Genomic DNA, 15,193 nt, shown 5'->3' with positions numbered 1-15,193 from the left:
GAACACTTGGTAGCATGCGGTAGCAGCGGTAGCATGGAGGGAATGCGCACACAACCTCAGATCGTGTACGTGTGCGCTCGAGACTTCGGGCGCGATCGGGTAGTAGAAAAAGACAGAGAAATGACTTTCTGTCTCGCTCTCGCTTGGGCGAGTTGGCGATACGATGTTCAACTCTCAATAATGTCGTAAGCGGCATAAGAAATGTCCGAATTCTCTGGCTCGTTCTCTGACTTTGCTTTATTAATTAAAAATTGTATTTATATGTATACATAAAATTTATATGTACGAAAAACTTTATTATGAAATGAAAAAGAAAAATGAAGAAAAAGAAAACGTAATTGTTGTGCCCGCGTCTCCACCACCATCAGTATATGCGCCTCCGCCACCACCTGTATATGCGCTTCTACCACCAACAGTGTATGCGCCTCCATTTCAATATGCGCAATATACGAGTGTTTCATTAGATTGTTTTGTGTCGTACTTATTGCTGTAGTTCAATGTAAATACGTACATAAGCTTAGAAAAAATTTTATATACATGATCATATGGTGAGGTTATAGAAGGAAAATGTATAAGAAAAAATTTCTGCTGAAATTTGACATTTCAATGAACAACAGCAAATTCTTAGCACAATTTACTTATTGCTGTAGAAGCATTTTGGATTTGATGCAGTAAATATGGCTCAAAACGAAATATTAGAGCCAGAGAGAAGACTGACGGCCGATTTCTTCATACCTCTCGATAGCTATCCTCTGGATAAATTCTTCTAAGAACCAATAAGGAAAACCAATTTTGGGAGATATCTTCTAGATAAAGTTATCGAAAACTTATCTAGAAGTGAAAAAATTGGCTGTGAGAGCGGCCATGCCATTGTTGTTTTTTACCACGGTTTCCAGCCGCTACTTTCAGCGCCGGGTTCCACTTCGCGTGGAATTCGCGAACTACAAAACGAGTTCCATTTTCAGGCGCATACGATACAAATGTATCTCGGTTAGAGTCCGTGCTAGATCCACTTTCATTCATGTCGTTGGACGTCACGCACACGAACACGATTTTGTTTGTGTGCGTGCCTCCATCACCGATGCTCTCGATGCTTGGCAGTTCTACTTATCGACAGTAAAGTGGATGTAGCACGGATTCAAACCGAATGAAAGTGAATTTAGAACAGACTCTAACCGAGATACATTTGTATCGTATGCGCCTGAAAGTAGAACTCGTTTCGTAGTTCGCGAGTTCCACGCAAAGTGGAACCCGACGCTGAAAGTAGCGGCTGGAAACCGTCGTAAAAAATAGCAATGGCCGCTCTCAGTCTTCTCTCTGTTAGAACCGTCGGTTTACAGGTCTCTATAGTCGGTATCCAGTATCGACTCTCTCTCTCTTAAGAGGGTACTGGATACTGACTATAGAGACCTGTAAACCGACGTTTCTCTTTTCACGTTCTGAGTCGTATTTACTGCATCAAATCGAAAACGCTTCTCTAGAAATAAGTAAATTGTGCTAAGACAGTGCGCTAGCTCTTTGGAATGTCAAACTTCAACAAAAAGTTTTTCTTATACAGTTTCTTTCAATAACCTCACCATATATTTATGTATGTAGAATTTTTTGTAAGCTTATGTACATATTTACACTGTGTTAGCGCACTAAGTACGACAAAAAAAAGTCTAATGAAACATTCAGATTATGGTTTGACTATCTAATTGATGAGAACAACGTCATAGTGTGATGATGTATATCTGATACCATATACTATCATTATGAATGAAAAACAAGTTCAAAAAAGCATTATATACCCATTTTCAAAAGCTTTATATAGTTTTGTATATTTATTTGCTTCTGTTCCCTTACAAAAAAGAACTACTGCCGATTACATATAAATAGAGTTAGTAATATAAATATTACTGACAATCACATAAGATTATTATTAGGTATTACAGGAATCACTGAGAATATTACTGGCAATTACACAGAATGCCAATAATTATTTCGTACCACTGCCGCAATATATTACTGCCAGTAGTTCTTTTTCGTAAGGGTAGAAGCGCTTTTAATGTTGTGCAGTAAATAAAATTAAAAAATAAGGAAATTTAGGTTATAAAAACGTCGGTTTACAGATCTCTATAGGTATCCAGTACCGCCTTAATACCGCGTGGGGTGTCGGGTGCCGTTATATATAGGGTAACATCAATATAATCAAGAGATCCCAGTTTTGAATCCGATCAAAACATATTCGGATTTTTTTCGGTTTGCTCTCACCTCTGGTGAACTGGCAACTCATTGAAGTGCATCTCTGCCATGAGATTCCTCTAAAATAGAAGTGTACACTTCTGTGATTCAAAGCCACCGAAAATTGTAGGTCTCTTGTTGCACACTCGAATCCGCACGAGAGTGTAAAAGAGAGGTTCACTTCAAACTACATCAATGATGATAAAATATTGAATGATGATGAAGAACGATTCACTAGATTTGTCAATTTAAATAATATTATTTTGATATCAAGTTGCATACGCAGATAATTTGATGAGGGTACATTCTCTGGCTCATCAGATACACTTTCCTCACATAACGCGATCTTTAATAGTGATAAATCTCTAATTATTATTGCAAGCAAAATAATTTCGATAACAATTGCAAATGTTTTTGAATAAACAGGAAATTATTTCTCAGTAGTAATATTATAATTTTGCATTGCGTCAAACTATGTGCTCACAAAAAAGAAGAAGCATAGCGTTAACGCTATTTCAATTACAACACACACTCTTGTAATAAAATACATAAATAAACACATACAAATGAATATCGGAAATAACTTTTTTTCAAACACATAATTTACTCTAACACAAATAAAATTTGATCAAATAATAAAAGATTAACACACAAAGAATAAAAATTTTGTTGTGAAATGAGTGTAATTTCCGCTACTCTCACATTTACTCTTATATCGTGTACTTTTTGTTTCTCGAGAAACGATCAACATTATGGGTGGAATATTTGTCACGGTGACCGTGATAATAACAAGCATAAAAAGCGCATAAATTATACTAACAAGTTACGCGCGCGTGAATGTAAATTATTTGAGGACTTAACGAAAGCACCAAGCATGGAATTAAAGTTTCCACGTTGTCATTCGGCGAGTGCAATTTCCGTTTTGGGAAGTTGCATTGGCATGCACATGCAGAGCGATGTAAATGGCCCCCAGGCGCGCAGATCGATAAGCGCAAATATTGATAAATTACATGCTTAAACAGCTTGATTTGTTGTCCCATAATTTAAGGTCATTACCAAGCACATAATTATGAAACACGACGGACTTGACGATTAAGTTAGGGTTAACGTAATTAAGTCCTTTGCCATTGTGTCTAATCTTCTCATTGCACTCCTCAGTAGACTTCTAAGAACAAATTTGATAGTTTATTTTTAAGGATAAGATTGTTGATAAGATCAAGTAGCTAATATTTTTATTAAAATTATCTTTACAATTGTTTTAAACTATTCTTAAGTTTATCCTGCGTCGCTTAAAACGCGTTACATTTTTACATACATAAATTTAAAAAAAAAAAAAAAAGCAAACGAATGAAGTGTATCAGTAAAGTTATCGTAACAAGTTACAAAACTGTAACTTCTCTGCAAGAAAAAACGATCGCTCGGAACTTGTCGCAACTGCAACGTTTCGATGCTCGAAATATGTAAGATACAAGTTATCAAGCAGTAAACTTGAGCAATTAAATCCCTCACTTTCGGCCGCGTTGCGAGAAATTATCTTGAGGTCGGACGGCCATAAAGAACAGACTCCACTTACAAGTGTGTTCACAGTTTTCACATAACATTTCTTGTGACAAAGTTGTGAATTTGAGAACGATGAATCTAAAGATAAATGCAAAAGTTTATGTTTTTAATTTTACCGATAAAAAAACTTGAAAAAAAGTTTTAGAATATTTTTTAACGTACGTCATTTATCTCTCATATTATTGCGATAACATGCAATTCAATTGCAGAGAACATAGATGCGGCAAAAAAACATACTCTGTATATCAGATAGACGTTTAAGAAAACATTTTAAGCAAACTTTTAGAAAACCGCGAACTTGAATTATTTACCGAATCTACTTTCGCAGCGCGAAACTTCACGTTGCAATATTCACTGATGCTACTCCTCTCGTTCGACGACCAATAAAAACTTCATGCGCCGTTATCGCTTTAATGTGAACAATATTCGAAAAGCCTAAGTAACATTTTATTGACATATCCGTTTTACTGGATTTCTATTGCTTGATACGAATAACCGCTCGATTTTTCCGCAACATTCGCATTTTGCGTCGAGTTGTGTTTCCAGATCGTTAATCCGCTTGCGTGTAATAATAGTTATGCCGTTTTTATTACCTTCTTTTTTATAATAGATGACGCATGTGTACATGTCACTCAGAGCACGGACTATTTTGCATAAATGACATTTATCGATTTTGTCACAAATGGCTTTTTATGAGAAAAAAAGAGAGAGAAAATGTGAATTTACTAATTGCAAGACTTTCGCAGAAAAATGTTCGCACACATATTTTTTGTAATATCTGACATTTAAATAAATACACGAAATTCGATATTGCTTGTGCAGTGTGCGCAACATGCGCAACACTGTTAGTTATCCACATCACTCGAATTGCTTTTCAATACACAAATACATCTTGTTCGTACACATATGGATTTTGTGTACTGTATATGAATCAATGCGAGATCTCTCGTCGTGTTAGATTACAACTGACGAAACAGGATATCCAATAATAAAACGTGCATCGCACATTCGTTGGTTAAGTAATTCGGTTTAACGAACGCGATTCGAACTTAAATATTTCATAACTTTTTACGCACAAAAATTTATTTTGTACCATATGCGAGTACACACAAAAACAATGTATTATATAAAACAGTGTATACAAATTTCTTCCATTTATGAATGTTTTACTCGATTTATAGAAACGTTCTCTCAAAATGAAAAAATTCTTTCTATGATTTTTTAAATAGAGCTTTTTCTAAAATCTCATAATATTTTGTTAAATATAATTCTCGGACTTCTGAAATAAGCAAAAAATTAAGATTTTTAAATAATTCGAGATTATGTATAAATAGATAAATTGTAAATGCATAACACTTCAAATAGATTAAAAACTCGTTCTTTATTTTAGCGCAAGTATTATTTCTCTCTTGAGATGTTTTTATATTAAATTCCACTCCAGAGATATCGGCTTAATAAAAACATCTGTACACATATAACGGCGCGCAGAATTTTTTTTACTGTGTATGCTTACACATATATGTTAAGGTCACAGAATATGATAAAAATGTAACATGTAAAGCTAATAACTGGAAATCGCGAACGATAATAAACACTAGTTTATTGAAACGGTCAAGAGAAAGAGAGAGAGAGAAAGAGAGAAGAAGTGAGATGTAAATATATTTGTGATAATGTCTATCTCGTCACAGATTCGCACTCATTTAGATAAAACAACGCCCCTTTGACCTGCCTTTTAAAAAACGATACGTAAGAGAAGCATGAGACTTTCTGCCAGGAAAACTCTCGCATTTACGTCTCGTCGTCGCTCAAAGAAAGCTTCCACCACGAAGCGCGTCCCCTGTGAATAACGTTCGTTATTCGTCCTGGAAGTGAGTTTATTACATTGTGAGCGGGTGCGACGGTTTTTTACAGCCAGCTACCGGTGGAATATAAAACGTCGTTGGCATACAAAGTGCAAAAACATAACCAGGTGGGGAATCCTTTCTCATACCTTTGACATATGCTTCTCCTTCAAGCTTCCTTATCTTCATTTATCTAACACGCACGGAGCGCTGTGTGAGTAAAGTTATTCCGCAGAAATGCGGGGACAATGGCCTCCATTCCATATTCCTTGACAAATCGATTTCTCCTCAGTAAAAATTTAGATGTCACTGTTCGTTACAGCTACTGTCAATCTCTTTCGTTAATCTTTTAAATGTCAGATGTCAATTTGAATTCCTCGCACACAGCAATGTTCACTACATTCTTATGTTTACGCGAAAAAACGTGCTGAAACATCAATTCTTAAGATGTTTTAAGTTTCAGTTCTTTGTTTTTTCTTCGAATATTCATTTTATAAGGTATCACCTAAAAATACACTGTACGAATATGGAACTGCAAATTTGTGCATCAATCCAGCTTCGTGATATCGATTTTCTTTTTCTAAAACACTCAGCACACACGCAAACTTACTTGATCGATAACTCGTTACGCTATAATTACGATCATAACACTTCGTGATTAAAACAATAAACCGCTCGGTAAAGCGAAAAATTTTTCATGGTAACGCTCATTGTGTCAGATAGATTCTCAATATCGGATATATAACGGACAGAGCGAATGAATAAATATCTCGGAAAAATTTTTAAATATTTATCGCCTTGTAACCATTACGTATATCAAGCGAATAAATCTGGGATTATCCATTTAGCGACAATCAATCATGTCGAGTTTTATTATGTTTGTTCTTTATGAAGCAAGTGTGATAAGCGACTCTTCCATATATTGACAATTGCTGCATACCGTTTTGCATATCGTTTATCGTGAGTAATGTAGATTTAAAGTGGTTTAGAATCGTGTGTATTTTTCTGATATTGATACACATTATTACATACGTGTTAAATCTTTTTGTTACATTAAAAGAGCACATTTTCCTTTCTTGTGATAAAATTTATATGATAAATTTAATTTTATATACTAACTACGTGTAATATTAAATAATATATACATAAATATAATATATATTATATGTCAGATTTATATAGAATACTAAGTCATCTGTGATTTGAAATCTGTTCTCTGAGGAAACAGACGTTATCTCTACTGGATGATATGATATTTGGTTTCATGTTGCATCGCGCGCATTCGACATTATGCCGAGTATACATAAAGTATGTGTGTATTATATTACATACACATATAAGATTCGCGACGAAAAAGAGAGAGAGAAAAAGAGCGCAATCGCGTGACTGGACAGAGGCGAGGAAGCATTATTAGGCACGTGCACATAAATGTTTCTGAACAGGCTCGTATTTTACTTCATTCCCAGCGATAAGAACCTTCCCTTCCGCGTGATTCGAACAACTCATTTCTGACAACCCATTCATCGTTTTCCGCCGCACGTAACCTACCTACAATTCACGATTGTGCACTACTTCCAGACGCAGCTGTCGAACAGATAAAACGCGCGAGAATGCATTTTCCATTCGACTCTCATTTTCCTCATCATAGGATTTTGTCATATATTAGCGATTTAACTGCATCAAAAGGAAAGAGTACGCGTTCTTCTTCTATTTCGGTAAAAACTAAATGTTCTTTATTATCCAAAATGTTATCGTATAATTTACGAATTTCTTTGTCACGTGTTCTCGTAATATCATTAGGAAACTTGAGATAAACTGATGATGCGCTGTGTGTGGTCGCATCATAGTTCCTCAATTTCATCTCGTATGAAGAGTGTTTATATGCATAGATGTTTATGACTACAGGGATATAGAGTATCTCTACAGTTATATCGTCGCTCCTCTCGATTACAGAAACCAGGAGATAAACTAAGAGGAACGATATTTTCCTCGATGTGATGAAAGTACATTTGAGAAAAATAACACTTTTAAATTAGAAATTTGAAATATATTTATTTATAAAAAAGGCCGGTGAGAAAATATGCGTAGATGAAATATGATTCTTTCTCGACCTATATCGATAGCGTCGCGCAAAATTGTGTTGAAAAGTTTCCGTCAACAATACATTGAATGTATTTTATCTGTTTAAGGTGGTGGTTCTTGGCGCTTTCAAGAAGATACAAAAATGAGATTTTATTTTCTCCGCCGTTTCCCGATCGTTTTCTTGCTGCTTGTCGTTTTGACGTGCGCCGCAGAAAGCAGCAACACTCGAGTAAGACGTAACATCTGGGATAATTTCCCGATAGTAAATAGAACGTGGATAAAGAATTGGATGGAGTTTGTTTATGGATCCGCACCACAAACTCCCGCACCACAAACTCCCGAAACCACCTTGGAATCAGAATCATTTGAAACATCATCGGACTTCTATCGAACAATCATAGGTGTTCCTATCAGATGCCCGCCTAATCATGTAATAGTCAGAGGTCGATGCCGATTATCGGTTCGTCGATAAGATTACTTTAAGAAAAACAATAATATAAGATGTATTTTTCTAAAAAACATTTTGTAATGTTAGTGTAACAGTAGAAATTTTGCATATCTTAACAACTGTATTAAATTTTGTTATATAAAAATGTTCACGCAATTAAAACACACGCAATTATAATTCTTGCATTAACCGAAAAAACACATTCATTTATATCTTATATATAATTTTATAACATAATGTAACGATATATGTAATTATTTACTGTAATAGTAAATAATTAATGTAACTTGACAATTATTGTCCGTGTGACTATTATATTGTGCTAATTAAAGCGGCTTTTAGCGTATTGATGAAACAAATATGTAACTACTACTTGATCCGCGATATTATGCCGGAATATTTATTGTCGACATCGAATCGAATAATGACATAAATACATATTATATAATGGCATTAATATTTATTAATGTATACAAATACTGTAATTATTAAATAATTAATCCCTTGTTCTTCGCGTAAGCTTTCATTATACGACACACGTAATATACTGACATGCTTATCGTGATACACACGACTTATAAATAATGACATAATTATACTTCTTAGTATTTTCTAACGAGAGCAAGCTTACTAAACATTAATGAAATCAACATGCTAATTGTAAAAGTAGAGTTTATATATTTTATATTTTAAATATAACTACTATTTTGAATATATATATATATATATATATATATATACATATATATAATAATTAAAACTGTTATATTCATTTGTACATTACATGATACTATTTTTGTAATTAGTGTGAAACCTAAGAATTTCTACTAAACAACAGTACATATTTTTAATAATTATTTTTTTGAATCAGTTTTTATGTTTTCAGATTATATTTTCACGTGTCATATGTCTACAGAATTTAATTTGTATTTTGAAAATTGAAAGATACGCTGATTAGGTTTTTTTTCATTTCTCTCTCACGTTTATGTAAATACTAAATAGCATATAAACTCGAGCGGAATCTCGTTCTGCCGCTGTGTTTAGTGTTTTCTTTTACGATCCCCGGCCGATATCTCGCACCCGCGAGGCTCATACTAAGTACCCAGTTCGATACCTAAATTACACCTGTCACGATTATAAAAAAAGAAAACGAGTTATACGAGCTGCGCGATAGATCGGGGAACGTAATAATGGCGCGGCGATGCATATCGAATTCTTTTTTAATGCCTGTATCGCGTGTAAACTGCAAAAACGCGATTGAGGAGACAGATAAGCCGTATACATTTGTAGGATTAATATATCGTTTACTTCCCTGCCGCGACGAAGCGCCGCCTATTCCACTTATCCGCCACGTATTTCCTCAATTATCAATTACCAATTATGTTCATGACATGGCTTTCTTGTACACGAAAACCCGGCAGATCGAATGTTTTATACATCTCTATGCCACATAAACACTACATGCCACATGAACACACGATTTCTCTTCGTGTGTTCATATTCATGGAAACATTTATGCATTCATACTCATGAATAAAACTCGATCGATACAATTTTCAATTGAAAAAATATTTTTTCATTGAACTTAATATATTCACAAAATAATTCTCTTTGGAGAAGAGGAAATAATATATATGTATATATATATATATATATATATATATATATTTGTTTTTAATTTTTCAACCGTAATAAAAATTAAACGCGCTTATTTTTACATTTTTGCAAAAAGCGCAAATTTGTACTTTTCAATTCACTGGTTCGATCTCTTTTTATACAGGAAAATTCAGTAGATATATACGCTTTTTAAAGAATCATCATATTGTTTTCCAAATGTCATTCTTGTTATTTTACGAAGCAACGTGTGATTTTATAGCACGCTTTTGTAACTTTTTCGGAACAGCTGATTCGATTCGTGCTCTGCGCTGGGACGGGCTTACAACAAAACGCACGCTCTCATACTTACTCGATTCGACTACATCGCCGGGCGCCGTGCGATATGCCGGTGTTGAGGCGAACTCCATATATAGAGACAGCTGTCGCTGAATGGAACAAGACCTGAATTTGCGTGATCGCTAATTGTGACTGCAATGCCTCTTTGTGACCGGCGCGCGCCCTACACCCCTACTTGCTCACGTACCCGTAGAGAGCCGGCCAGATTTCCTGCTCATTGTCAGAAGTAGACGGCCCTCTCGGCACTTGTTGCTCGCACATCGACATTTGTCTGGCGCACTATTATATCGCGCTGCATTTCGCTTCCGACACCCGCACACTCTTTGTCAAGTTTAGACGGGCGTGCGAGCGTGCGCGCGTGTGCATCGAGACCGTAAATGCGCGCTCGCGTGTTTTGTCCTCTCAAGCGAGTACGTAACAACTGAAAGGAGAAAATCATAAAGGGACATCGCGCGCCGGCTGCGATAACCGGCCGCAGCAAATCGGTCTCTCGGCAGCTCTCTCTCTCTCTCTCTTCCGGAATGACAGATAGTAACTGTTCAAAATCAAAATCAATATTTTTTTAAGGAATTATTTAAATTTTGCGAAATACAGTGTTTCACACAATGTATTTCTAAGTTTTAAATATCTTTCGTAAATTATTTCAATATTAAGACAGTAACAACATTATTTATATATAAAAAAATCCATTTGGACCGCAAAGTGCGCGTTTTTATATCGAATATATCGCATCTATTATTGCATCTTTTTCGCGTTGCCGATTGGTTGATCGAGTCGAGACGAATCGAATCGATAAGATTGAGAGAGTAAATATTGTATTATTGATAGAGAAGCGATTTTGACAGTTTGTCGTATACGTGGAGAAAATAAAAACCGTGACTAAAGTAAAGTCACATGACAGGAAAGAGTAGAAGAACAACACGTGGCTAAAGTAACGTGACTGTAATTTATGTTATATATATAACATTAAATACTATATATTATACATATAATTTATTATATATTTATAATATTATACTTTATATTATATTATATGTATTATATACATACAACAGTAAAGTCACTGATCTCGGTCGCGTGACCGTGGCGGGGTCACTGACCTCGGTCGCGCGACCTTGGCGGGGTCACTGACCTCGGCCGCGCGGCCGCGGCGAGGTCACTGACCTCGATCACGTGATTACGGTATATATATATATATATATATATATATATACATGTGTGTATGTGTGTATTATATATAGGTATAGAGTTTTATATATAATATATATAATATTCTCTTTTTTACTCTTTTTTCTGTTACGTGACTTTAGTCACGTGTTGTTTTTCCACTTCTTTCTCACTATTTTTCGAGTTTGATTTTCACGCGTTATTTCTAACATCTCTCATATGTATATTATGTTTTGTAAGACGTATATACTAGTCATCGCGGTGACAGATTGTGTTAACTTACACAACACGTTAAAATAAAAATAACAATAGCGAGCGCGTAGCGCGCGCCTGTATTGTGCTAGTGCATAAAGAAAATTAAAGGACATTTAAGTAACAACTTAGTATTATTGTGATCGCTGTCGGAAAAACTCGATTCTTATTCTACATTCTAAGAATGTGACGCGAAGATATGCCATCATGCCATTACGGCATACATTATTCTTGTCGGTATGGTAATTCTTTCTTTGCCTTGGCATCGCTTTACGAGCACCGTTTTTATTGGATTTTTGCGACGCTCCTGTATTCGACTTCTGAAAGGAATGTCTCATCGTTGCTGCTCGCAAAGAAGTTACTTCAAGCAACTGTTACGTTTTTTTTTTTTTCGTTGCAGCTGCAACTAGTTATTGCTGCGTTTGGACGTCTATTACGGATAATGAAAAAAAAAAGAATTATTTCATAAAACAAGGTAATTAAAAAAATTAACTGAAAAATAAATCGAATTAAATCTGCAGACTATCTGTACACATATATTGAAATAGACAGTAGTGATTTCTTCTTTACAAAACTACTCTGGAATTCTCCGCGAATATCCGAGAGTATTAACGTTTACAAGCAAATATCAAGGTGTTTCGAGTCTTATTCGGATGTCTGAGTAATTTTCCGGACATTACCCATGACTTCGATTAACGGCCGGCCATTTCGGTAAATGTAGATAGAATGAGAACAGCAACGTCATTCTGTGATTTAAAAATAGGAAAAAAAGTTGTTCGTGTTTCTGTCAAAAACATAGATTGGTTATTTTTTTTTGCAAGATATATATATAGAAAAATAGTACACTTATAGTACATATAGGTAAAATATTATTATATCGAAAAAATTTATGTGAATTTTTTTTACGACAAAAACTAATAATAACAGGGATTATTTTACGCTGTGTTGTTGTTTTTTCTATTTCAATCTCGCGTTTTCTGTTTCATCAATGAGATTTGCGTTTGTCATTTATGCTGCGTGGCTGTGTGTAGTAAGTGCGATATCGAAAACTGGTAATAATTAGATCATCAAAGCTAATAATAATACGTTAAATTAATATTCATAAACCGCGCGTCGTGCTTAAAACATCAATTACGGCAAATTACGCGCTCAAACGATCGTTTAAAGAGTCGAGAGCACTCCGAGATATTTACCGTCCCTTCAGTGGGAAAACACACGAATGCATGAATTGCCTAATTTAACTTCCAAAATTTGCTACGTAATCACCAATTTAAACTTGTATTTTCGACTTGAGTAATCAGATATATACAGTGCCATTTCGAGGAGGACGCTCGTAAAATATATGATACGGAAACGTTGTAGACGTTAATAACGCCTCTAAAGCTGCCCGAAGTTTTGACAGAACATAATGTCACGTGACACGGCTAGTTGCCTCTATACATTTTCGCCAAGATGAACCGTTAGCTTGTTACAAGCAGAACATTCCCGTGTTAGTTAGATCCTAACTTGTATGTTAGTCAAGTTTACAGAAGCATTTTTTAAATTATTATTATTAACAATTTATATAGATTGTTGTCTGTAATTACACTTTTTCCATTTTGCGATAACGGGGATGTAATTATATGTAAAATTTTTTTATTTACGAAAGATACAATTATATGCAAATGTACATATATCCATTAAAATACTTCCGCAATTTGCTTCGTTCCAATATTTGTTTCTCCCGCTCTGATAGTCGGGGAATTTCATAAATTTTCCTCTCGTCTTTACCTTCCCTGTTTTTATCCCGCCTCTCTCGTCGTCAGACTATCGGACATCGACCAAAAACACCGCCCTGAATTTGTCCAGTGGCCATAGGCTTTCGGAGGGGTGCCACTTGGCGTGTTCCAGAAAGAGGCAAACTAGTGTTTGCACACGTCAGGGCGACACGATCACCGTTCAAACACTCCCGCCCCGTTGTCTCTGGGAAAACGCTTTTACATTTTTGCATATCCATGAGGCTGCGCGCCACGAGCTAAGTCCGCAATATCGATAACCCATAATCGTCGTCGCTCGCTGTTCTGGAACGTGCCGACACGAGCGAAGCTCGCCCATAAGTCTCGCGGTGAATCCAATATCTACCGACGCGCATTGCAACAGCAATCAGATGCAGCCGGAGAGTGCATCCGGACATTCGAGAGCGTCGACCATGTCGCTCGTCCAAAACCTCTCTTTCTCTCTCTCGCTCTCTTTCTCTCTTTCTTTTTCTATCTCTGTCTTCTGTGTAGCTGTCTTACTACGAAGATCACGGCGACGACGACGACGACGACCACCACGACGTCGGCGACGACAACCTGGTAGAGAGCGGCGGTCGCGGGGCAACTCTTTGAAAATCGATAAGCGCCTCCGCGTAGAGTCGACCAGTCAGAGCTTTTCGGTATACTCGTGCTCGGAGATCCTGGCGGGGGCGCCCGGTGACCTCGAAACGCCAACGCCAGAGGATCCTCGAACGTAATTTCGCCTCGATGTGTCTATCGATATACTTCCCCTTCGATAAGAGAGTAAGACGAAGTTGGAAGTCGCCGCCGTAAAGTTCCGCGGGAGATGTCGGTGACAGGATTAGCACGCGCCGATACCGCCTGGATTCTTGCCTTTGGAAAAAACACGAAGAGATAAACCAGCGAAAATACGAATAGCGAGATTTTTGCGCAGCCGTTACTTGAAGAACGTGGTATTAAATATAAGATTCATTTTGAATATCTACATACACGCGTTTTCTACATGGAATGTAGAAGACGAAAGATTTCAATAAAATTCAAATTTATCTGAGAAAAATGTATAACTTTTTGTAAACTGATAGATTATAAGGTATTTGTGAACCGTCTAAATAATCTGTGATGTGCTATATAAGTTAATAATTATTACACTCTCCGCATGTTTATTAATAATGTATTATGTATTATGTGGAATATTTACACAATAATATTATATATCTGTACACAATAATATTATATAACTATGAAGTTGATTGTTCTATATATTACAAAGGACTATATAATAATTAAACTAAAAAAACCATTAAATATGTACTTTATATATAAATTATGTACACGTACATATATGCAACATATCAGCGCATGTATTGCATAAGGATATATTTTTACAGTTTTTTTGTTATTACTTATTATGTATTTACGCGCAACACGATCTGGTTGCTGCTGACGGGTCGTTTACGATATCGTGCGAAAGCACGTTAACGATCCAAATTAATAAATCGACGTCGATAAATCTCATTTCGATAATTATGTGAAATATCCGTTGGAAGTCGTATATGCGCGTCTGTGGTAGTCCAAGAAATACCGAGACGCGCGACGGGATCAGTTGGCCGATATCGTCGATGGATTCTATAAATTCCTGGCATACTTCTCCGGAAAGCGGGAGCAACCCCGAGATCGACCGACCGAACGGCCGATATAATAGCGCGCTCTGGTTACGCGCGGTAAGTCCCGAGAAGAAAAGAAACGCGAGTCCGATGGCGGTAGTGACGGGGAAGAGGTGTAGAAGGGCGAAGCGGGGTGTGATACGCTTCAAGATTTTCCGACCCTCGATCCCTCTCCGCTTTGTGTGCGATCGAGCGCAGTCGCTTGCATACAAAGAGAAGGGAAATTGCTGAGAGCCGCTTCGAGGT

This window comes from Pseudomyrmex gracilis, unplaced genomic scaffold (genome assembly GCF_002006095.1).
Source record: "Pseudomyrmex gracilis isolate BER0280 unplaced genomic scaffold, ASM200609v1 scaffold_5, whole genome shotgun sequence".
NCBI classification, from domain to species: Eukaryota; Metazoa; Arthropoda; class Insecta; order Hymenoptera; family Formicidae; genus Pseudomyrmex; species Pseudomyrmex gracilis.
This window is presented reverse-complemented; position numbering follows the sequence as displayed.